At 50.9% G+C, this 24,839-nt stretch overlaps 1 long non-coding RNA gene across 1 annotated transcript in view; it reads left to right on the top strand.

The window, feature by feature from the left end:
• Nucleotides 1–9,180, top strand: part of LOC135175102 (uncharacterized) — a 29,643-nt gene extending 20,463 nt beyond the window's left edge. Inside the window, exons 2-3 of the long non-coding RNA XR_010302242.1 lie at nucleotides 8,885–8,951; nucleotides 9,071–9,180. This is a non-coding gene — a long non-coding RNA (uncharacterized LOC135175102). The remainder of the gene's footprint in view (nucleotides 1–8,884; nucleotides 8,952–9,070) is intronic.
• Nucleotides 9,181–24,839: the final 15,659 nt, after the last annotated feature.

Here is a 24,839-nt window from a genome sequence, read left to right as displayed (position 1 = left end):
TAATCAATGTCTATAACTATCTGAGGGCTGGGGGTCAGGACGGGGGGACTGACTCTGCTCACTGCTCCCTGGGATAGGACAAGGAGCAATGGATGGAAGCTGCAGCACAGGAGGTTCCAGCTCAACACAAGGGGGAACTTCTTTGCTGGAAGGGTCCCAGAGCACTGGCACAGGCTGCCCAGAGAGGTTGTGGAGTCTCCTTGTGTGGAGCCTTTGCAGGCCTGTCTGGATGTGTTCCTGTGTGACCTGTGCTAGATTGTATGGTCCTGCTCTGGCAGGGGGGGGTTGGACTCAATGATCTCTTTGGGTCCCTTCCAACCCGTTACATCCTCTGATCCTGTGATCCAGGTCTCTCAGCCTTTCCTTCTCACAGAGATGTTCCAAGCCCCTCAGCATATTAGGAGCCTCCACTGGACTCTCCAGCAGTCTTCTGTCTCTCTTGACCTGGTGAGCCCAGAACGGGACAAAATACTGCAGATACAGGATCACCCGAGCAGAGTAGATGTGTAGGAGAGCCTCCTTTGACCTTCTGGACACACTCTTTTCAATGCACTCCAAACACTGATAGGAAATGAGCAAGTGATCTGATGTGCAAAGTAGGATGGCAGAAGGATGCTTTCTGAAGTACCAGCAGGCATGGGGGTAGGCAGTGAATAGCTGATGGTCCAACCTGACAGGTCCATCACGTTGGCTTCCCAAGCAGGATTGCCAAGCAGCTCTAGAAGAGAGGGGACACAACAGAAGGATAAGACCTGGCTGTGCTTTTGCTGCAAAGCAAAGCTTCATGTATCTTGCTGAGGAGCTGCTAATTGGCAACCAGCAGCATGGGAGTTCTTCTTTCCTTGCCTGAAAATGGGAGGAGAAGTGACTCCATCTGACTGAAGCAGAGCTCTGGAATAATTAGTGACTAATGTGCATTGACCTGGTTAGAAGGTTGTTTACTGCATGGGTGCATGGATTCAGCTTAATAGGGAGCTCTGAGGGGAAAACCTTGAATAGAAGGGACAGCAATGACTGAGAGAAAAATCCTGCCTTCATTAAGGCTTCAAATTTGGTAGGAGACACTGCCAGGGCAAGGGAATTTGCAGGCACAGTTCGTTTGATGAAAGAAGAGGATGTTGCTTGCTGTACTCAGCACTGGTCAGGCCACACTTTGAGTACTGTGTCCAGTTCTGGGCCCCTCAATTCAAGAAAGATGTTGAGGTGCTGGAACATGTCCAGAGAAGGGCAACAAAGCTGGTGAGGGGCCTGGAGCACAAATCCTATGAGGAGAGACTGAGGGAGCTGGGCCTGTTTAGCCTGGAGAAGAGGAGGCTCAGGGGTGATCTTATTACTGTCTACAACTACCTGAAGGGACATTGTAGCCAGGTGGGGGGTGACCTCTTCTCCCAGGCAACCAGCAATAGAACAAGGGGACAGAGTCTCAAGTTGTGCCAGGGTAGGTATAGGCTGGATATTAGGAAGAAGTTCTTCACAGAGAGAGTGATTGGCATTGGAATGGGCTGCCCAGGGAGGTGGTGGAGGCACCGTCCCTGGGGGTCTTCAAGAAAAGACTGGATGAGGCACTTAGTGCCATGGTCTGGTTGACTGGATAGGGCTGGGTGATAGGTTGGACTGGATGATCTTGGAGGTCTCTTCCAACCTGGTTGATTCTAAAAAAACAAAGAAGAGAGTGAGCAATAAACTCCAACATCTCTCTTTCCACCCTGGGCCCTTCTGATGTAAGCACTCTGCAAGGTGGGACTCAGCCTGGCACCTTTCAGGGTGTTTGATGTTCAACTGGAAGACCTCATGGCTCTCTACAGCTACCTGAGAGGAGGTTGTTGTGATACTGGTGTTGGCCTCTTTTCCCAAGTGACTAATGACAGGACAAGAAGAAAATCCAGTTCTAGAGCCCCTATGACAAGAGGGATGTGGAGATGCTGGAGTGTGTCCAGAGCAGGGCTAGGAGGATGCTCAGAGGGCTGCAGCAGCTCTGCTGTGAGCACAGACTGAAAGAGTTGGGGCTGTGGAGTCTGCAGAAGAGGAGGCTCCCAGGTGACCTCCTTGTGGCCTTCCAGGATCTGAAGGGGGCATCCAAAAGAGCTGGGGAGGGACTTTTTAGGCTGTGAGGGAGTGACAGGACTGGGGGAATGGAGCAAAGCTGGAGGTGGGGAGATTCAGAGTGGCTGTGAGGAGGAAGTTGTTGAGCATGAGAGTGGTGAGAGGCTGGAATGGGTTTCCCAGGGAGGTGGTTGAAGCCCCATGGCTGGAGGTGTTTAAGGCCAGGCTGGCTGAGGCTGTGTGCAGCCTGCTGTAGGGTAGGGTGTCCCTGCCCATGGCAGGGGGTTTGGAACTGGATGCTGCTTGTGGTTGCTTCCAACCCTGACTGATTCTAAAGTCTTGAGGTCCCTGGGAAGGTTGTTGAAAAAGGAATGGGAGAGGGTCAGCAATGGAGCTGAGTCTGGGAAGGAAATTCTTTTCACTTTAACTTTGAAAGAGGAGGGGGTAAGAAAAACTGTACTAAACAAAAGATTCAGACGTGAGAATTTAGATACTATTTGGAGCAGATTATGCAAGAGGAAGCTGTTGGGACATAATTATCTCAGGCAGCTAATTAATGAGTTGGGATTGGAGTGCCTGTGTAGGCCTGCAGCTGTCTTGGTAGAGGAAGGAAAGGCTTGAAGGAAGGAAAGAGGAAACTTCACTCCTTGGAGGAAAGGGGTGTTTTTTATGCACGTGTACAGAGAAGAGCACCAAGGCTGGGGAGGGGCCTGGAGCACAGCCCTGTGAGGAGAGGCTGAGGGAGCTGGGGGTGTGCAGCCTGCAGAAGAGGAGGCTCAGGGCAGACCTCATTGCTGTCTACAACCACCTGAAGGGAGGCTGTAGCCAGGTGGGGTTGGTCTCTTCTGCCAGGCACCCAGCAGCAGAACAAGGGGACACAGTCTCAAGCTGTGCTGGGACAGGTCTAGGCTGGATGTTGTTAGGAAGTTGTTGTCAGAGAGTGATTGGCATTGGAATGGGCTGCCCAGGGAGGTGGTGGAGTCACTGTCCCTGGAGGTTTTCAAACAAAGCCTGGATGCCAGGGTTGGAAGGGACCACAAGGATCATCTAGTTCCAACCCCCCTGCGATGGCCAGGGACATTCCTAGAGGTGTTGAAGCCAAGCCTGGATGAGGCACTTAGTGCCATGGTCTGGTTGATTGTCTAGGGCTGGGTGCTAGGTTGTTCTGGATGAGCTTGGAGGTCTCTTCCAACCTGGTTGATTCTATGATTCTGTGAATCATTGCAATGATTCCTCCTGCTCTCCAAACCTGTGTGAGCAGGCTGCCCAGAGAGGTTGTGGAGTCTCCTTCTGTGGATAGATTCCAAGGCCACCTGCACATTGTGATCCTGTGCAACCTGCTATGGGTGCCCTTCCTTTAGCAGGAGAATTGGGCCCTTTCCAAGCTCCAGCATTCTGCAGTTCTGGGGAAATCGTTAAGTGGGGCTCTGCAAGGCTCCTCTGGGATTTCAGAAGTCTTGACTGTGGTGGGGGGAGGCTTAGAGAGAAACTGCTGGAGCTTCTCTTTCCTGCTGCACTAACAAGCACTTACATCCATGAATGTGCAAAGCAGGCAGCAAGAAGCTGCTGCAGCTCTTGGAGCAGGCAGATGTGCAGTTAAATCAGCAAGTTTAACAAGTCATCCTGTGTCCCTGTGTCAGCAGAACCTCAGCTGCTGCCTCTGTGAACAAGAAGCTCACAGAGGACAGAGGCAGTTTCCTGCAGCACAAGAATTCTGCCATGTGAAATGATTCATCTTCCCCCTGATCCGAGGGGATGCACACACAGATGGCTTCAGTGGCTTAGGAACTGGGTAGCATCTTGCTGTAGCAATTTGGGTGTTTCATCCCCCTCAAATAGGAAGAGGCTTTGGAGTCCAGGGAGGTGACTGATGCATGTGCAGGCGACAAAACCTGATTTGGGCTTGTAGGGTGATGAGGCAGGGCAAAGTATCTGAGTTTGCTCTACGATTCACTGGAAGCAGATTGTAGTGAGGTGGGTGTTGGTTTCCTTCCCTGGTATCAAGAGAGGTGCTGAGATATGGGAATGTGTCCAGAGAAGGGCAGCAAGGCTGGGGAGGGGCCTGGAACACGAGGCCAGTGTGGAGGGGCTGAGGGAGCTGGGGGTGTGCAGCCTGCAGAAGAGGAGGCTCAGGGCAGAGCTCATTGCTGTCTACAACTCCCTGAAGGGAGGTTGTAGCCAGGTGAGGTTGGGCTCTTCTGCCAGGCAGCCAGCAACAGAAGAAGGGGACACAGTCTCAAGTTGTGCCAGGGGAGGTCTAGGCTGGATGTTAGGAGGAAGTTGTTGTCAGAGAGAGTGATTGGCATTGGAATGGGCTGCCCAGGGAGGTGGGGGAGTCACCATCCCTGGAGGTGTTGAAGCCAAGCCTGGCTGGGGCACTTAGTGCCGTGGTCTGGTTGATTGCATAGGACTGGGTGCTAGGTTGGACTGGATGAGTTTGGAGGTCTCTTCCAAACTGGTTGATTCTATGATAAGAGGAAATACTCTCAAGAGATTTAGATTGGATCCTAGGAAAAAAAAAAATCTTTCCTACTATAGTGGTCAGGCATTGGAACAGGTTGCCCAGGGAGGTGATGGAGTCCCCATCCCTGGAGGGGTTTCAGAGCTGTAGATGCAGTGCTGAAAGACTTCATTTAGTGGTGGTTTGGCAGTGCTGGGTTAGTAGTTTGACTTGACGATCTTAGAGGTCTCTTCCAACCTAAGTTATTCTATGATTCTATCCATCAGTGGAGGGCTATGAGGATGATGAGAGGACTGGATCACTGCCTGGGGCTATTTAGTCTGGAGAAGAGAAGACTAAGAGGGGATGTAGTCAACGTCCATAACTATCTGAGGGCTGGGGTTCAGGAGGGGGGGACAGGCTCTGCTCACTACTCCCTGGGATAGGACAAGGAGCAATGGATGGAAGCTGCAGCACAGGAGGTTCCAGCTCAACACAAGGGGCAACTTGTTGACTGTAAGGGTCCCAGAGCACTGGCACAGGCTGCCCAGAGAGGTTGTGGAGTCTCCTTGTGTGGAGCCTTTCAAGGCCTGTCTGGATGTGTTGCTGTGTGCTCTGAGCTAGATTGTGTGGTCCTGCTCTGGCAGGAGGCTTGGAGTCGATGATCTCCTTGGGTCCCTTCCAACCCCTGACATCCTCTGATCAATGAGATTTGAGCCCTTGAATGGTTGCAGTGAGTGCAGATCACCCTGCATGGGGTGTTGCTGCTTGCACTGACATGCAGGTGTTTGGGAAAGAGCAGCTCTCCACCCATTTGCAGGAGGAGGTGACCTTTGTCTTCATGCCCCCACTAGGCACCTTGCCCACATAGGAAAACCCTCATCCCAGCTGGCCTCTCTCTTTGCTTCCTCACTTGCAAGCAGTGAAATGATATGGTAATTGCCCCTGTGTTTGGAAGGCTGAAGCACAGATGTTGTTGTTGCTGTGAGATCAGGTTGCTGCTGGAAGAAGGACTCGGTGGCTGCATGTTGTGACTGGAGCTGGTAATAGGATGTGATTATTTCTTGCCGTATCAACAGATGTGCTTAAGGGAAGAGTCTGCACAAGATCTGCTAAAGCTTTTGGTGGACACAAGGCAGCAGCAGCAGCTATGCTATGTGGTGACTTGACTGCCTGGACGGACAGGCAGAGTCCAGTGGGATGGGGTTCAATATCTCCAAGTGCAGGGTGCTGCACTTTGGCCACAACAACCCCATGCAGAGATACAGGCTGGGGTCGGAGTGGCTGGAGAGCAGCCAGACAGAGAGGGATCTGGGGGTGATGATTGATACCCACCTGAACATGAGCCAGCAGTGTGCCCAGGTGGCCAAGAGAGCCAGTGGCATCCTGGCCTGCATCAGGAATGGTGTGGTCAGCAGGAGCAGGGAGGTCATTCTGCCCCTGTACTCTGCACTGGTTAGACCACACCTTGAGTACTGTGTTCAGTTCTGGGCCCTCCAGTTTAGGAGGGACATTGAGATGCTTGAGCGTGTCCAGAGAAGGGCGATGAGGCTGGGGAGAGGCCTCGAGCACAGCCCTGCGAGGAGAGGCTGAGGGAGCTGGGATTGGTTAGCCTGGAGAAGAGGAGGCTCAGGGGTGACCTTATTGCTGTCTACAACTACCTGAGGGGTGGTTGTGGCCAGGAGGAGGTTGCTCTCTTCTCTCAGGTGGGCAGCACCAGAACGAGAGGACACAGCCTCAGGCTACACCAGGAGAGATTTAGGCTGGAGGTGAGGAGAAAGTTCTTCACTGAGAGAGTCATTGGACACTGGAATGGGCTGCCTGGGGAGGTGGTACTGTGATACTGTGATACTGTGACTTTGACAGCAAGGTCAAGGCAAAGACAGTAATCATAGAATGGTTTGAGTTGGAAAGGACTTTTCAAGGTCATCTAGTCCAACACCCCCTGCAGTCAGCAGGGACATCTGCAACTACAGGAGGTTGCTCAGAGCCTCTAACAGCCTGACCTGGAATGGTTCCAGGGATGGGGGTCATCTACCACCTCTTTGGGATACCTGGGAGAGAGTCTCACCAGCCTCAGCATCAAAAGATCTCTTCCTTTTCTCTAGTCTGAATCTCCCTCTTATAATTTAAACCATCACCCCTTGTCCTATCACAACAGGCCCTGCTCAGAAATCTATCCCCACCTTTCTGACTGCCTCCTTTTGAGTCCTGAAAGACCACTTTGGAGGTCTTGATGGGGCCTTCTTTTCTCCAGGCTGAGCAACCCCAGCTCTCTCAGCCTGGTGCTCCAGCCCTCTGTACCCATGCAGTTTCACCCTCACCTTCACAGAATCATAGAATCAGAGACTCATAGAATCATAGGATGAAGCAGGTTGGAAGAGACCTCCGAGCTCATCCAGTCCAACCTAGCACCTAGCCCAAGTCAGTCAACCAGATCATGGCACTAAGTGCCTCATCCAGTCTTTTCTTGAAGACCTCAGGGGATGGTGACTCCACCACCTCCCTGGGCAGCCCATTCCAATGCCAATCACTCTCTCTGACAACAACTTCATCCTAACATCCAGCCTAGACCTCCCCTGGCACAGCTTGAGACTGTGTCCCCTTCTTCTGTTGCTGGGTGCCTGGCAGAAGAGCCCAACCTCACCTGGCTACAGCCTCCCTTCAGATTGTTGTAGACAGCAATGAGCTCTGCCCTGAGCCTCCTCTTGTCCAACAACCTGACTTCTTGCTCATAGCTCTGACAACAGCATGGGGGCTGCCAAGCAGCACTGTGCACCAGTCCATGCTGCTGTGTTGCTGCTGCTGGGCTCCTCCTGGCTCTGCTGATGTCATTCCGCCGGGCTGATGTCAGCGCTGGGTAGCGACTGCTGAGGCTGTGCCAGCCTCTCTGTGGGGGCACAGCCAGCCAATGACTCATCCCCTTCTGCTATATCTGTGAATCTTTGCAAGGTGCCTGCAGAGAGTGACTCATTTTACCTCTCCATCTTCATCTGGCTTCATCAGGAGGCCCAACACGATAGGTCCGAGCCGGGCATCAAACTCCCCCATGGCTGGAAGGAGATGAGGTGGTGTGGCTGATGTAGTGACGCACTTTGTTCTCACAGAAGTAGAGAGCAACCTGTGGATTGACATGAATCAGTGGTTTCACAAGTCCACTGGTCATCATGGCAGTGGTTGAACAAGATCTGATGGCAAGAAACACTTGCCTGGGCATTAGGAAGAAGCTTTGGGCATTGGAAGAGACTTTTGGGTGTTAAGAGGACATTGGGAGGATGATTTTAGAGTCATGGAATCATAGAACCAGTCAGGGTTGGAAGGGACCACAAGGAGCAGCCAGTTCCAACCCCCCTGCCATGGGCAATGACACTCTAGAGCAGGCTACCCACAGCCTCAGCCAGCCTGGTCTTAAACACCTCCAGCCATGGGGCCTCAACCACCTCCCTGGGCAACCCATTCCAGCCTCTCACCACTCTCATGCTCAACAACTTCCTCCTCACCTCCACTCTGACTCTCCCCACCTCCAGCTTTTCTCCATTCCCCCCACTCCTGTCACTCCCTGACAGCCTAAAAAGTCCCTCCCCAGTTTTTTTGGAGGCTCCCTTCAGATACTGGTGGTTTTTGGGAGATTAGGAGGAGGTTTTTGGACATTAGGATGTTCTTTACTATGAGGCTGGTGTAACACTGGAATGAGTTGCCCAGGGAGATGGTGGAAGATCCACACCTGGGGATCCATGGTCTGACTTGATGGGGCTCTGAGCAACCTGATTTATTTGGGGATTTCCCTGCTGATTGCAGGGGATTTGGACTAGAGGACCCTAAAAGGTCCCTTATAAACCCAAACTGATAATCAACCAGACCATGGCACTAAGTGCCCCAGCCAGGCTTGGCTTGAACACCTCCAGGCATGGTGACTCCACCACCTCCCTGGGCAGCCCATTCCAATGCCAATCACTCTCTCTGACAACAACTTCATCCTAACATCCAACCTAGACCACCCCTGGCACAGCTTGAGGCTGTGTTCCCTTGTTCTGTCCCTGGGTGCCTGGCAGAAGAGACCAACCCCACCTGGCTACAGCCTCCCTTCAGGTAGTTGTAGACAGCAATGAGGTCTGCCCTGAGCCTCCTCTTCTGCAGGCTGCACACCCCCAGCTCCCTCAGCCTCTCCTCATAGGGTCTGTGTTTCAGGCCCCTCCCCAGCCTTGCTGCCTTTCTCTGGACATGTTTCAGTATCTCAACATCTCTCTTGAATTGAGGGGCCCAGAACTGGACACAGTATGTGTGGATGTGGTGCTCAGGGGCATGGTTTAGTAGTGTTAGCTATGCAGCTGTGCTGGGATTGCAAGTTCTAGGCAAGCTTTTGGACTTGATGCTCTGAAAGGTCTCTTCTAACCTCAACAGCTCTCTGCTTCTCTGGTCCATGTCCCCACTCCCACGTGCAGAAAATGGAATTGTATGCTCAAAGCAGGTAATAAAGGATTTAAATCACTTGAGTGCCCTACCAGGGCCCCTTTCAGTCTTTGTTTAGCTTAGGAGGAAATCTAGATGTCCATGTAATTGTACTTTTTAATTCTCCCCTCCACCCAGATCCTGTTCCAGAGCCCTCTGCTGCAAGCAGACAATGAGAAGGCACAAAGCAGACTCCACTTTGGTCACCAATTACATTGCTTAAAGTTACAGTTACTTTCCCCTTCCCTTTTTAATAAGAATTATATTTTCTGGCATTGTTGCATGAAGCATTTGTCAAGCTGCAGAAGAAATCCAGGACTTCATATAATGAATTGCCCACTCAGCTTGCCAGCTGGCAGCATGAATCCAATGCAGTGCAGTGCTGAGAGCAGTTGTTCTCTGAGTTTGCAGGGATAAATGGAGTCAGAGTCCTGTCAGCTGCTTCCAGCTCTTCCTTCCAGTTAATTATTTTCTTCATGGACTCAGAGAATTGTTTTGGTTGGGAAAGGCCTTTTAAGTTCATCAAGTCCAGCTGTTAACCCAGCACTGCCAAGTCCACCGCTAAACCGTGTCCAGCAGCACCACATCTATGTGGCTTTTAAGCCTCTCCAGGGATGGGGATTCAACCACTTCCCTGGGCAGCATCTTCTGGGGCTTGACAATCCTTCTGGGGAGGAAATCATTCCAATATCCAACCTAAACCTCCCCTGATGAAACCTGGAGTCATTTCACTTCATCCTGTCACTTAGAATCAGTCAGGGTTGGAAGGGACCACAAGGATCATCCAGTTCCAACACCCCTGCCATGCCCAGGGACACCCTACCTTAGATCAGGCTGCCCACAGCCTCATCCAGCCTGGCCTTAAACACCTCCAGGCATGAGACTTCCACCACCTCCCTGGGCAACCCATTTCAGGCTCTCACTGCTCTTATGCTGAACAACTTCTTCCTCACAGCCACTCTGAATCTCCTCACCTCCAGCTTTGCTCCATCCCCCCCAGTCCTACCACTTCCTGACAACCTAAAAAGTCCCTTCCAGGTTTCTTGTAGCCCCCTTAAGACACTGATAGGCCACAAGAAGGTCACCTGGGAGCCTTCTCCTCTCGAGACTGAACAGCCCCAACTCCCTCAGTCTCTCCTCACAACAGCGCAGCTCCAGCCCTATCACTCCCTGACAGCCTAAAAAGTCCCTTCCAGGTTTCTTGTAGCCCTCTTAAGGCACTGAAAGGCCACAATAGAAGTGAAAATAAATGAAGCAGCCCCTCCCCAGCTGTGGCCCATATGCCAGTGCCTAAGGTGCCACCCATGCTTTTCTGCCCCAAAGGATTAACCTCCTCCTCTTTTCTCATTTGTTCCTATCATCCTCATTTACCCACTTACTCTGGCTCCTGGTCCTGCTCTCTTTATTATCACACCCCTGGACTCAGCTTCTCTTCCTTGCCAAGCCCAGTCCTACATGGCTTGCAGTGCTACATGTTGTAGTGAGCTGTTTGTCTTCATCTTGACTATCATCTTCCTATCTCCATATTTGAATTAGGAGCTGTATTCAAATGTGCTGTCTGAAAGCATGAAACAGGTGGGGAAGGTCTTTTTAACAGGGCCCAATGTGGCAAGACAGAGGGTGATGGCTTTAAAGTGAAAGAGGGCAGATGTAAGCTAGATATAAAGAGGAAATGTTTTACTCTGAGGGTAGTTCTGAGGATGTTCAAAAAAAGCCTGGCTGGGGCACCTAGAGCCATGGTCTGGTTGATTGGGTAAGGCTGGGTGCTAGGTTGGGCTGGATGAGCTTGGAGGTCTCTTCCAACCTGATTGATTCTGTGATTCTATGAATAAGGTCACCTGGGAGCCTTCTCCTCTCGAGACTGAACAGCCCCAACTCCTTCAGGCTCTCCTCACAGCAGAGCAGCTCCAGTCCTATCAGTCCCTGACAGCATAAAAAGTCCCTCCCAGCTTTCTTGTAAGCTCCCTTAAGATACATCCTTGGAGGTACTTGAAAGACTTAGTGCCAAACCTGGATGGGGCACTTAGTGCCATGGTCTGGTTGATTGTCTAGGGCTGGGTGCTAGGTTGGACTGGATGAGCTTGGAGGTCTCTTCCAACCTGCTTGATTCTGTGATTCTATCACTTCTGGATATGGTGCTGAGGGCTGTAGTTCAGTGGTAGTGGCTTAGCAGTAGTGGTTGGGATTGTGAGCTGTTGGATTTGGTCTCTTCCAACCTTGACAGTTCTGTGACTCTGTAGACGTGGCAAAGAGACAGGGATGGTGGTTGGTGTGAAGAGAAATGCTCTTTTTCCCCCCTCCTGGCATTGTATTTTTCTTCCTGCCCTTCTACTTGCCTTTTCTTTTCACTGCTGCATTTTTTTCTACATAGGTCTGCATCCTCTTTATTTAATTTTAACTGGGGGGGTCTGTGTGTGTGTGTTATTGAAGGAATCATCCAACAAAAAGAACATCCCACACTCGAGCAAACAACCTGAAAGGAGCAGCATTTGAATTCTGGGCACAAAGAAGTCATTACTTGGCTGCTCTCTGTCCATTTGTCATGATATGAAATGCACCCTGACTCGTCTGTAAGAGCTACAAAAAGCCATCTGGTCGTGTTAGTCTTCTCTCTTTCCTCTCTCAGTCTCTGCTTGTAGGTCTTTATTATGCTCTTCTAGGAGAATCACAGTGTAAATGCTTGAGGCAGGTGAAGATGAATCTATGGGTCTATCTTTCCTTTGTAATTTTCCAGGAGGGATTTAATCCATCAAGAAGGTAGGAAAAAAATGTAATGATAAAATAACTCCCTCAGCTTGCTCATCTCAGGCAAAAGTTGAACCTCCCTGAGTCAAGGGAGGTTCTCCTTCCACTCTACTCTGCCCTGCTGAGACCTCATTTTGAGTACTGTGTTCAGTTTTGGGCTCCCCAGTTAAAGAGGGACAGGGATCTGCTGGAGAGAGTCCAAGGGAGGGCTGTGAGGATGATGAGGGGACTGGAGCACTGCCTGATGAGGAGAGGCTGAGGGACCTGGGGCTGTTTAGTCTGGAGAAGAGAAGACTAAGAGGGGATTTAGTCAATGTTTATAAACATCTGAGGGCTGGGGGTCAGGAGGGGGGACAGGCTCTGCTCACTGCTCCCTGGGACAGGACAAACAGCAATGGATGGAAGCTGCAGCACAGGAGGTTCCAGCTCAACACAAGGGGCAACTTCTTTCCTGGAAGGGTCCCAGAGCACTGGCACAGGCTGCCCAGAGAGGTTTTGGAGTCTTGTGTGGAGCCTTTGCAGACCTGTCTGGATGTGTTCCTGTGTGCTCTGAGCTAGATTGTATGGTCTTGCTCTGGCAGGGGGTTGGACTGGATGATCTCCTTGGGCCTCTTCCAACCCCTGGCATCCTGTGAGCCTGTGAAAAATACAACTGTTGAAAAGAAGACTTTACAAGAGGAGGCTGAGGGGAGAGCTCATTGTCCTCTACAACTATCTCAAAGGAGGTTGGAGCCAAGTGGAGGTGGCTCTCCCACTGATGTAAAATTTGATGGTCCCATCAGTGTTGGACTCATGTCTCCCTCCAAGAGATTTCTCTGTTGGCTATTAGGAGAACCCATCCCAAGAGCAAAGCCTGTGTCACTCTTTGAGGAAAGGCTCAAATAGCCAAACCCAGTGTGGGCTCCAAGCCATACAACAAGCTGTGAGCCTGGCTGTGCAGGCCAAAAGCCTTCCTAGATGTGACAGTAGCTGCCTGGGCTTTAAATTTGGCAACAAAAGCACTTTTATTATCTTCAGGCTCTGCTGATGTGCTCCTCTCCCACGGTCTGAAATCAATGCATGCAGCTGCTCTGCATATTTATTACTCTAGCTGCCAGGTAACCACTTGGGCATCTCCTTGCAGGAGTGGTTCACATCCCCAGAAATTATGTCCTCTCTTAGTGGTTGAAGCTGGAGGAGGAAAAAAAATCACGAGGAGTAACTTTATGAAGAAAGCTGAGTCCACAGAGTCCCTTTAAAGCTAGTACCTAGCATGGAATCAGGGGAACTTTTTGGTTGGAAAAGATCTGGAAGATCACTAAGTCCAACCATTCCCTAACTCTACCAAGGCTGGTGCTAAACCATGTCCCTCAGCACCACATCTCTGTCTTTTCAACACCTTTAGGGATGGGGATTCAGGCACCTCCCTGGAGAGCTTGTTGCAGGGTTTGAGGCCATTACCTCTTGACTTGTTTCTTACTAGGGAGAAGTGACCAACTCCTGTCTGGTGAAGGGAATGGAACAGCTCTGTTAGGAGGAGAGCCTGAGGGAGCTGGGGCTGTGCTGCTGGCAGAGGAGGAGACTGAGAGGTGACCTCAGCAGTGGTTATCAAGATGTGCAGGTGAGTGGCAGGAGGCTGGAGCCAGGCTCTGCTGGGTGATGCCCAGGGACAGCACAAGGAGCAATGGGTGGAAGCTGAGCCAGAGGAAGCTTCATGTAAACATAAGGAAGATTTTTTTCCCTGTGAGGGTGACAGAGCACTGGAAGAGGCTGCCCAGGGGGGTTGTGGAGTCTCCCTCTCTGGAGATATTCCAAACCTGCCTGGATGTGTTCCTGTGTGATCTGCTCTAGGAGATCCTGCTCTGGCAGTGGGGTTGGACTGGATGAGCTTTGAAGGTCCCTTCCAGCCCCTGACATTCTGTGATTCTGTGATTCTCTCTCCAGGGAGAGCTAAAGAGCCACAGCAATCTCAGAATCATAGAATGGTTTCATTTAGAAGGGACTTCTAAAGATCATTTAGACCAACCCCACAGCAGTCATCAGTTGCCTCCCCAAATTTCTCAGGTTGCTGGGAGCCCCATGAATGTCCAACCTTACCCAGAATGTCTCCAGGGATGGGGCTTCCACCACTGACCTGGGCAACCTCTTACAGTGTTCCACTACCCTCATAGTAAAGAACTTCTTCCTAATGCCCAGTCTAAATCTACTCTCCTGTAGTTTCAAATGATTGCTCCTGCCACTACAAGCCTTGGTAAAAAGTCCCTCCTCAGCTTTCTTATAGGCTCCCTTCAGGTACTGGAAGGCCACTTTAAGGTCTCCCTGGAGACTTCTCCAGGATGAACAACTCCATTTCTTTCAGCCCATAGCAGAGGTGCTCTAGCCCTGAGGTCATCTTCATCAAATCATAGAATCAAGAAGGTTGGAAGAGACCTCCAGGCTCATCCAGCCTGACCTGTCACCCAGCCCCAGCCAGTCAACCAGACCATGGCACTAAGTGCTCCAGCCAGGCTCTGCTTCAACACCTCCAGGGATGTTGACTCCACCACCTCCCTGGGCAGCCCATTCCAATGCCAATCACTGTCTCTGACAACAACTTCCTCCTAACATCCAGCCTAGACCTGCCCTGGCACAACTTGAGACTGTGTCCTCTTGTTCTGTTGCTGGGTGCCTGGCAGAAGAGCCCAACCCCACCTGGCTACGGCCTCCCTTCAGGGAGTTGTAGACAGCAATGAGGTCTGCCCTGAGCCTCCTCTTCTGCAGGCTGCACACGCCCAGCTCATGGCCTCCTCCTGACCCTCCATGTCCTTTTTGTGTTGAAGGTCCCACAACTGGACATGGTACTCTAAGTGAGGTCTCACCAGAGCAGAGTGTGATTGCATAGTCATCTCTCAGCCTGCAGCTCAGTCTTAGTCTGTGGGCAGCACAAGTGAATGACACTGCTGGAGTTCATTAAGGCTCAGCTGCCATTTTATCTTGAACTGTAACCTCCCAACTCTCTATTTGGATTTATAGGGAAAGTCTTAGACAAAGTTTGCTCTGGGCTCTGGTGGAGCAGGCACTTCAGAGACAATTGCTGAAAGTCTGTTCTTCTGCTGGCAGAATCATAGAATCAGTCACGGTTGAAAGGGACCACAAGGAGCAGCCAGTTCCAACCCCCCTGCCATGGGCAGAGACACCCTACCCTAGAGCAGGCTGCACACAGCCTCAGCCAGCCTGGCCTTAAACACCTCCAGCCATGGGGCCTCAACCACCTCCCTGGGAAACCCATTCCAGCCTCTCACCACTCTCAGGCTCAACAACTTCCTCCTCATGGCCACTCTGACTCTCCCCACCTCCAGCTTTGCTCCATTCCCCCCAGTCCTGTCACTCCCTGAGAGCCTCAAAAGTCCCTCCCTGGATTTTTTGGAGGCTCCCTTCAGATGCTGGAAGGCCACAAAAAAGTCACCTGGGAGCCTCCTCTTCTGCAGCCTGCACAGCCCCAACTCTTTCAGTCTGTGCTCACAGCAGAGCTGCTGCAGCCCTCTGAGCATCCTCCTGGCCCTGCTCTGGACATGCTCCAGCACCTCCACATCCCTCTTGTAATGAGGGCTCCAGAACTGGATGCAGTACTCCAGGTGGGGTCTCAGCAGAGCACAGTAGAGGAGGAGAATCACTTCCCTTGCCCTGCTGGCCACACTTCTCCTGCTGCAGCCCAGGCTTTGCTTGGCTTTCTGGGCTGCAAGTGCACACTGCTGGCTCCTACTGAGCTTCTCATCCACCAGCACCCCCAAGTCCCTCTCCTCAGGGCTGCTCTCCAGCCACTCACTGCCCAGCCTGCATTTGTGCTTGGCATTGCCTCAACCTAGCTGCAGGACCTTGCTCTTGGTCTTGTTGACCCTCCTGAGGCTGGCTTGTGCCCACCTCTGCAACCTGTCCAGGTCCCTCTGGATGGATCCCTGCCCTCCAGCCTGGCTGCTGCACCACACAGCTTGGTGTCAGCAGCGAACTTGCTGGGGGTGCTCTCAGTGCCACTGTCCACATCCATTCTGACTCCTCAATGAATAGAAAGGGTCTTAGTATTGACATGGGTGAAGTCAGCAATGGTTGCTTGAGCCTGCAATTTCTTTTCCAAGCCTTTCTGTAGACAGCTTTGATTGAGATTCTGCTTGTAAGCGAAGGTCTGTCTTTGGGGCACCTCTTTCCTCCAAATTCTTAGTCAATCTTGTCTTAGTGAAGCATTTCTAAAGATAAACACTTCACAGAGGAGCAAAGATTTCCATTTAAGAGCAGGGGAATCCTGTTTGGTGGGTAGGTAATCTTCACCAAAGCTTTCTGAAACCAACAGGAGCTTTTTAAGCCAGTTACAAGAAGCCATGTAAAGAGTTGTCTGGAAGCAGACAAATCAATAGCTATTGAGAGTCCTAAAGCTGAAGGAAATGCCACCACTCCTCTCCATCTAGCAGCACTGACTCCTCTCCTCCAGCAGGACTTCTCCTGGCAAGGAAATCTAAACACTTTGTGGTGTGAGTTTGGAGATTTGGAGAGCAGAAGAGGTTTGGGGGGGCGTTAGTTTAGTCTAGAGAAGAAGAGGCTGAGGGAAGACCTCATTGCTCTCTACAACTCCCTGGAAGGAGCCTGGAGTGGGGTGGAGTTGGTCTTTTCTCCTTAGTGTCAGTCCTGAAATGGTGCCAGGGGAGGATTAGGTTTGACATTAAGAACAATTTCTTTCCTGCAGGAAGTGGTCAGGCATTAGAACAGGCTGCCCAGGGAGGTGGTGGAGTCACCATCCCCGGAGGTGTTCAAGATATATGTGTGGACATCACATTTTGGGATATGGCCATGGTGGTCTTAGGTTTATGGTGTGGACTCGATGATCTTAGAGGTCTTACCCAACCAAAAGTGTTGTATGATTCTGGTGGCCCTTGGGTGGCTGTAAATTCAGTGGCAGCTGCAGCTGAGTCTCTGTGACAAACAGCTGAGCCATGCTTGGGATGTGTTGTAGTCTTTGAGCTTCTTCTGAATCACAGAATGCAGTGGTGTGGAAGGGACCCTTGCAAGTCATCTTGCCCAGCACCCTGCAATCAGCAGGCATATAGAATCATGGCATTGAATCATAGAATGGTTTAGGTTGGAAGGGACCTCAAAGCTCAGCCAATTCCAACCCCCTGCCATAGGCAGGGACACCTCAAGGCCTTATCCAGCCTGGCCTTGAACACCTCCGGGGAGGTTGTGGGGAACAGAAGCACAGAAGGTGATCAAAGATCTACAGCCTCCCTTCAGGTAGTTGCAGACAGCAATGAGGTCTGCCCTGAGCCTCCTCTTCTGCAGGCTGCACACCCCCAGCTCCCTCAGCCTCTCCTCACAGGGCTGTGCTCCAGGCCCCTGCCCAGCCTTGCTGCCCTTCTCTGGACACCTTCCAGCACCTCAACATCTCTCTTGAATGGCGGAGCCCAGAACTGTACACAGCACTCAAGGTGTGGCCTGAGCAGTGCTGAGCACAGGGGCAGAAGAACCTCCCTTGTCCTGCTGGCCACACTGCTCCTGAGCCAGCCCAGGATGCCATTGGCTCTGCTGCCCACCTGGGCACACTGCTGCCTCATCTTCAGCTCCTCTCTCCCAGCACCCCCAGCTCTCTTTCTGCCTGGCTGCTCTCAGCCACTCTGTCCTCAGCCTGCAGTGCTGCTTGGGGTTGTTGTGGCCAAAGTGCAGAACCCTGCACTTGGCCTTGTTAAAACTCCTGGCGGCTTCATTCTTCTCCACAACCTCCTTAAAAGATGAAACTCCCAAGGCTGCCATGCTTGGATGGGTTGGAAATTATCTCCTGTCATCCTTTTCTCCTGCTCAGCTTTACTGTGAATTTATCTCACCAGCTTCTCTGTACCCTGGACACAAAGTCCATTTAATCCATATGCAGCATATTTCTAATCACTCTTCCCCACCCTCTTCTTTTTCACTTGGCAGTGACTTCTTGGAGCTTCCTTAAAGTCATCATTTGAGCTGTTTATTTCATTTTCTGAGGCATTCAGTTAATTTCATCCAAATTTCTCAGGAGTCAAGAATCTTGTTGTAAATAATTCCAAAGAGCTTGACTACTTTTATGTCTTACAGCCTCTCTTTTCAAATGTAATTAATTCTTCAGGAGATCATAACTTCAAAACCAATAAAGAATTCATTGTCCTGTCTTTTTATTTACTGTGGGAGAAGTATCTCATGTTTGGTTGAGACTGGTGGGGAAGTAGCTGCAGCCCTACCAGTTAACTGATTTCCCAGTGTAATTTTTCAGCTTACATAATGTAGAATCAGAGAATCAAGCAGGTTGGAAGAGACCTCAAACACCATCCAGCACAACCTAGCACCCAGCCCTAGACAATCAACCAGACCATGGCACTAAGTGCCCCAGTCAGGCTTGGCTTCAACACCTCCAGGGACAGTGACTCCACCACCTCCCTGGGCAGCCCATTCCAATGCCAATCACTCTCTCTGTCAACAACTTCCTCCTAACATCCAGCCTAGACCTCCCCTGGCACAGCTTGAGGCTGTGTCCCCTTCTTCTGTTGCTGGGTGCCTGGGAGAAGAGACCAACCCCACCTGGCTACAGCCTCCCTTCAGAGAGCTGTAGGCAGCAATGAGGTCTGCCCTGAGCCTCCTCTTGTGCAGGCTGCACACCCCCAGCTCCCTCAGCCTCTCCTCACAGGGCTGTGCTCCAGGCCCCTCCCCAGCCTTGCTGCCCTTCTCTGGACACCTTCCAGCACCTCAACATCTCTCTTGAAAGGAGGAGCCCAGAACTGGACACAGCACTCCAGGTGTGGCCTGAGCAGTGCTGAGCACAGGGGCAGAAGAACCTCCCTTGTCCTGCTGGCCACACTGCTCCTGAGCCAGCCCAGGATGCCATTGGCTCTGTTGGCCACCTGGGCACACTGCTGCCTCATCTTCAGCTCCTCTCTACCAGCACCTCCACCTCCCTCTCTGTGTGGCTGCTCTCAGCCACTCTGTCCTATTGTCCCCAGCCTGTAGTGCTGCTTTGTGCTGTTGTGGCCAGTGTAGAACCCTGCACTTGGCCTTGTTCAATCTCATCCCATGTACAGAATCATAGAATTGTTTATGTTTATATCCAGAACTGCCCCCAGGACTGCAGGTGGGGTGTGAGGAGAGCAGAGCCAAGGGGCAGAATGCCCTCCCTTGCCCTGCTGCCCACACTGCTCTTGCTGCAGCCCAGCACAGGGTTGCTGTCTGGGCTGCACTCACACTGCAGGCTCCTGTTGAGCTTTTCATCACCCTAGACCCCCCGGGTCCTTTTCCTCAGGTCTGCTCTCAGCCATTCCTCACCCAGCCTGTAGAAGAACTTGTTCCTCAGGGAGATCATAGAATCACAAAGGTTGGTAAAGACCTCTAAGACCAACCTCTAAGTCCAACTATTAATCCATAGTTACCACTGAACCACGTCCCTCAGCACCACATCTATGCAACATTTAAATCCTCCAAGGATGGTTGCTGTCTGGGCTGCACTCACACTGCAGGCTCATCTTGAGCTTTTCATCACCCCAGACTCCCAGCTCCTTTTCCTCAGGACAGCTCTCCAGCCATCATAGAGCTGTTGGAGTGTTGAGGCTGGAAGAGACATTTGAGGTCATTGATGCCTCCCTATCGTCTTGGTGACTGAGTTGAGATGGTGCTGATCTGGGGAGCCAGGCAGATTGTTTTGCAGGGAAGAAATGATGTGATGGTGCCAGTGGTTAACTGCAGTGCTTGGTACTGCTTGTTACTCAAGTGTGGACTTATGCTGCCCTGCTCTTGTGTTGGCTTGTTGGGAGGCTGTTTTGCAGAAGACATCACCAGAGATGGGACTTTCCATCCTCTATCTCAGTAATGAGGAAGGGTGTATGAAAGAGGTGGGGTGGGGCTGGTACTCCTTCTCTCATCCTCTTTTTAATGAGATTGGCATTGGAAGTGTGAAACAGTCTGAATTTAATTGCTGTTTTGATGAGCTCCAGACCAAACAGGAGTCATCAGAAATCTGTGCAAGCTCAGCTCTCATCTTTCTCAGCTCTCAACAAAGTATCTGCAGTGAGATAGTGAGTGATGTCATCTGTCCTCTCCCAAAATTGATCACACAGAATGTGTTTTGTCTCCAACAGACCAAAGCTTTGATTGTACTGACATTTTCCCTTTCCCAGCAGTAATTTCTGCAGGAATAAATGAGGCTTGGAGAGCAGAGAAGAAGATTCAGACAATGTGGTGAGGGTGAAACATAGAATGGCTTCAGATGGAAGGGACCTTAAAAATCTAGTTCTAACCCCTCTACCATGGGCAGGAACACCTTCCACTAGACCATGCTGCTCAAAGCCTCATCCAGCCTGGTCTTAAACATGAGTCCTTTGTGTGCTGTGGTGAGAACGTTGCCAGAATGACAGCCCCGGAAAATAGGGACTGCCAAAAACAGGGAAGGGGAGAATGTCTGCAGGACTTGTCAACACCTCACAGACTGGGTTTAGCTTTGGGCCTGTCACTCCAAGGAGGACTCGAGGATCTGGATTGGGTCTAGGTGGGCAGGAGAGCCAATGGCATCCTGGGCTGGCTCAGGAGCAGTGTGGCCAGCAGGACAAGGGAGGTTCTTCTGCCCCTGTACTCAGCACTGCTCAGGCCACCCCTTGAGTGCTGTGTCCAGTTCTGGGCTTCTCAGTTCAAGGAGATGTTGAGGTGCTGGAACATGTCCAGAGAAGGGCAACAAAGCTAATGAGGGGCCTGGAGCACAGCCCTGTGAAGAGAGGCTGAGGGAGCTGGGGGTGTGCAGCTTGCAGAAGCTCAGAGCAGACCTCATTGCTTTCTGCACTCCCTGAAGGGAGGCTGTAGCCAGGTGGGGTTGTTCTCTTCTGCCAGGCAACCAGCAACAGAACAAGGGGACACAGTCTCAAGTTGTGCCAGGGCAGGTCTAGGCTGGATGTTGTTAGGAAGTTGTTGCAAGAGAGAGTGATTGGCATTGGAATGGGCTGCCCAGGGAGGTGGTGGAGTCACCATCCCTGGAGGTGTTGAAGCAAAGCCTGGCTGGGGCACTTAGAGCCATGGTCTGGTTGATTGGCTAGGGCTGGGTGCTAGGTTGTGCTGGATGGTGTTTGAGGTCTCTTCCAACCTGCTTGATTCTCTGATTCTACGTTATGTAAGCTGAAAAATGACACTGGGAAATCAGTTAACTGGAAGGGCTGCAGCTACTTCCTCACCAGTCTCAGCCCCAACTCTTTCAGTCTGTGCTCACAGCAGAGCTGCTGCAGCCCTCTGAGCATCCTCATGGCCCTTCTCTGGACACACTCCAGCATCTCCACATCCCTCTTGTAATGGGGACTCCAGAACTGGATGCAGCCTCAGGTCTCTTATCCTTTCCTCCTTGCAGAGATACTCCATCCCCCTCAGCATCTTTGTAGCTTCTGCTGCATTCTCTCCCCTGATTCTGCTCTGTCTTGAACATGAGAGACAAGGCTGAACCCAGTACTCCAGATATGGCCCCATTAGGGCATGCTGGTTAAGCAGCCTGGTTTATTGGAAGGTGTCTCTGCCCATGGCAGGGGTGGGGGTGTGTGGAACTAGACAATCCTTAAGGTCCCCTCCAAGCCAAACCATTCTGTGATTTTTAGTTTCAAGTGGATGCCCACCAAAGCTAACCCCAAACTAATGTTATTCACACATCAGCTCATTTAATGCTCCCAGGAACCAGCACTCAACTTCTATAGGATGATAAATCACCATGATTCCAATACCTACTTTTTTTTTGTCAGCTGAACAACCTGCAATCAGTTATCCAATAACACTGCAGGCAGGCTGAATAATTCAGTCTCATCTTTCTTCTACTGTTGGAAGTCTCTTGAAATGGACTAAGTCTTATCTTCTGCTATAGTCATTAAGGTGTCATTTAAAACCCACACAGCCTTTATGACATCTTTATGCCTCCCAAAGGATTAAACTATGAGGAGATAAATGCATTCCTTAAGTTTTTAGCAACTAATTCCCTACCAAAGGAAAGCATCAGGTTGGCATCTCTTTTTTATGGCTTAAAACCCTTCATTAGCTGATATTTGGGCAAAGCTCCTTTTGGGTCAGGGAACATTCAGACCACAAAGCTCTGTGTTGCTGTAGAGCCTTGACCCTGTTTTGCTACTGTCTTGCATAGCTCAGTGCCAACATAAAGTGGGATCAAGGGAAGTGCTCTCTGTGTGTGTGTCCCTCAATTCTGAGTGGATGTCCAGTTTTAGAGTTCATAGAATCAGTGTGGTTGGAAGGGACCTTAAAGACCTTAAAGGTGAAGTTGTGCTTAACTAACCTGACAGCATTTTATGATGCCATAACTGAATGAGTAGATTCAGGGAGAGCAGTGGTTGTAGTCTACCTTGACCTTAGCAAGGCCTTTGACACTGTCTCCCATGACTTTTTAGTGAGCAAGCTGAGGAAGTGTGGGATGGAAGAGCAGACAGTGAGGTGGGTTAGGAACTGGTTGCAAGATAGAGTTCAGAGGGTGGTGATCAATGGTGCCAGGTCCAGCTGGAGAGCTGTGACCAGTGGTGTCCCCCAGGGATCAGTGCTGGGGCCAGTTCTGTTCAACATCTTCATCAATGGCATTGCTGAGGGCACAGACAGACAGAGTCTGCTCAGCAAGTTTGCTGATGATGACACCAAGCTGGGAGGCTTGGCTGATACAGCTGAAAGCTGTGTAGCCATCCAGAGAGACCTGGACAGACAGAGCTGGGCACAGAGGAACCAGATGGAGTTCAACAAGGACAAGGGCAGAGTCCTGCATCTGGGCAGGAATAACAAACTGCCCCAGTACAGGCTGGGAGGTGACCTGCTGGAGAGCAGCCCTGTGGAGAGGGACCTGGGGGTCCTGGTGGATAACAAGTTACCCATGGCACAGCAATGTGCCCTTGTGGCCAAGAAGGCCAATGGCATCCTGGGCTGTATTAGGAGCAGTGTGTCCAGCAGATCAAGGGAGGTTCTCCTCCTCCTCTACTCTGCCCTGCTGAGACCTCATCTTGAATCCTGTGTTCAGTTTTGGGCTCCCCAATTGAAGAGGGACAGGGATCTGCTGGAGAGGGTCCAGCAGAGGGCTAGGAGGATGATGAGGGGACAGGAGGGCATGGCTTATGAGGAGAGGCTGAGGGCCCTGGGGCTGTTTAGTCTGGAGAAGAGAAGACTGAGAGAGGATTTGATAAATGTTTCTAAGTATCTGAGGGCTGGCCAGGAGTAGGGGGACAGGCTCTGCTCACTGCTCCCTGGGATAGGACAAGGAGCAATGGGTGTAAGTTGCAGCAAAAGAGGTTCCAGCTCAACATGAAGGGGAACTTCTTTCCTGTAAGGGTCCCAGAGCACTGGCACAGGCTGCCCAGAGAGGTTGTGGAGTCTCCTTCTCTGGAGAATTTCCAGGCCTGTCTGGATGTGTTCCTCTGTGATCTGTGTTAGATTGTATTGTCCTGCTCTGGCAGGGGGGTTGGACTCAATGATCTCTTTGGGTACCTTCCAACCCCTAACATCCTGTGAGCCTGTGATCTCTATCAATTCTCTGTTGTTGTCTCTCTGTATGTTGTCTCATCAGCCTAGGTTGAGCAATCTTTAGGTCATTGGGAAAATGAAAAGCATCTGTCAGGGTCAGAAGTCCAATCAACACCTATCACCCATCAGGGAACAGAGATTTCTCTTAGTAATAGATGTTAGGTCTGGTAGTAAACATCTCCACACTGAGCCTTTGCCTGTGATCCCACAGATAACTCAAAAGCTCTTCTGTGTTAATAGGAAAGCTTAGTTATTGATGTTGTAATGGGGCCCAAAGACCTCAGGAGCTTGCTTTGCTTTTTCCTGTCGTGAGGAAGTGACCCTAAACATATAGAATCATGGAATCAATCAGTCAGAGTTGGAAGGGACCCTAAGGATCATCTAGTTCCAAACCCCCTGCCATGGGTATGGACACCCTAGTCTAGATCAGGCTGGTCAGAGCCTCATCCAGCCACCAATTCAACATATCCACCATTTTATCCAGGGCTGGGCTCAGTTGCAGCCCATAAAATAAAATGGTCCCACAACAACTTTTCTTCTGTGTAAGAGGAGCAAGGAGAAGAACTTCAAGTCTAGAAGAGGCACTTAGTGCCATGGTCTGGTTGATTGGCTAAGGCTGGGTGCTAGGTTGGGCTGGATGATCTTGGAGGTCTCTTCCAACCTGCTTGATTCTATGAACTTGCAATTAGAATGGCCTCAAAAATGGCATTCTGATTTTGAGGAAACCTTGGAGTGGCCTTCCAGAATCTGAAGGAGATCTGCAGAAGGTCTGGGGAGGGACTATTTATAAGGTAAATAAATAGTAATGCCAGGATGAGGAGGAAGGGGATTAAACTGGCAGAGGTGAGATTGAAACTGGATTATCAGGATGTTCTTTTCAGTGAGGGTGGTGAGACACTGGCACAGGTTGTCCAGGGAGGTTGTGGAGCACAGAAGCACAGAATGTGCTTCTGTGCTCCACAACCTCCCTGGGGATGTTCAGGACCAGATTGGATGAGGCCTTGAGCAACCTGTTCTAGAGGGAGGTGTCCCTGCCTATGGCAGGGGGTTGGAACTGGCTGAACTTTGAGGTCCCTTCCAACCTAAACCATTCTATAATTCTATGATTTGTTGCTTCCATGAAGTATATTCCAAGCTGTGCTTTGCCTGTCAATTTTCTTGTGTGTGACAGAATTATAGGATCATTAAGGATGGAAAAGACTTCCTAAGGTCATTAATTTCAGCCATCCACCCAACATCACCATTCCCTCTAAACCCATTAAACCAGTTGACATGATTTGGGACACCTCTAGTGTTGGTGGCTTTACCACCTCCCTGACCAGCCTGTTCCAATGCCTGACCACTCCTTCAGCAAAGAAATCCCTTCTTGAAGAGGTTGTAAAATTAGGGAGAGTGGAGGTTGTGATTCTGCTCTGATGGCCTTTCAAAACTCTTAACCACCAGCTACAAAGAGGAAGGCTTGGGAACTTCACTGCCTCCTGGCAGTCATAGAATCTTAGAGTTAACCAGGTTGGAAGAGACCTCCAAGATCATCCAGTCCAACCTATTTCCCAGCCCTGTCTTAGAATCCCAGTGTGCTGTGGTTTGGAGATCACTCAGAGATCATTTGGAGGTCATTCAGTCTGACTCCCCCTGCTAAAGCTGGGTCATCCACAGCACATTGCCCAGGATC

Source organism: Pogoniulus pusillus, chromosome 1, assembly GCF_015220805.1.
Source record: "Pogoniulus pusillus isolate bPogPus1 chromosome 1, bPogPus1.pri, whole genome shotgun sequence".
NCBI classification, from domain to species: Eukaryota; Metazoa; Chordata; class Aves; order Piciformes; family Lybiidae; genus Pogoniulus; species Pogoniulus pusillus.
Note: the sequence above shows the minus strand (reverse complement) of the source record. Positions and strands in the feature narration are given on the sequence as shown.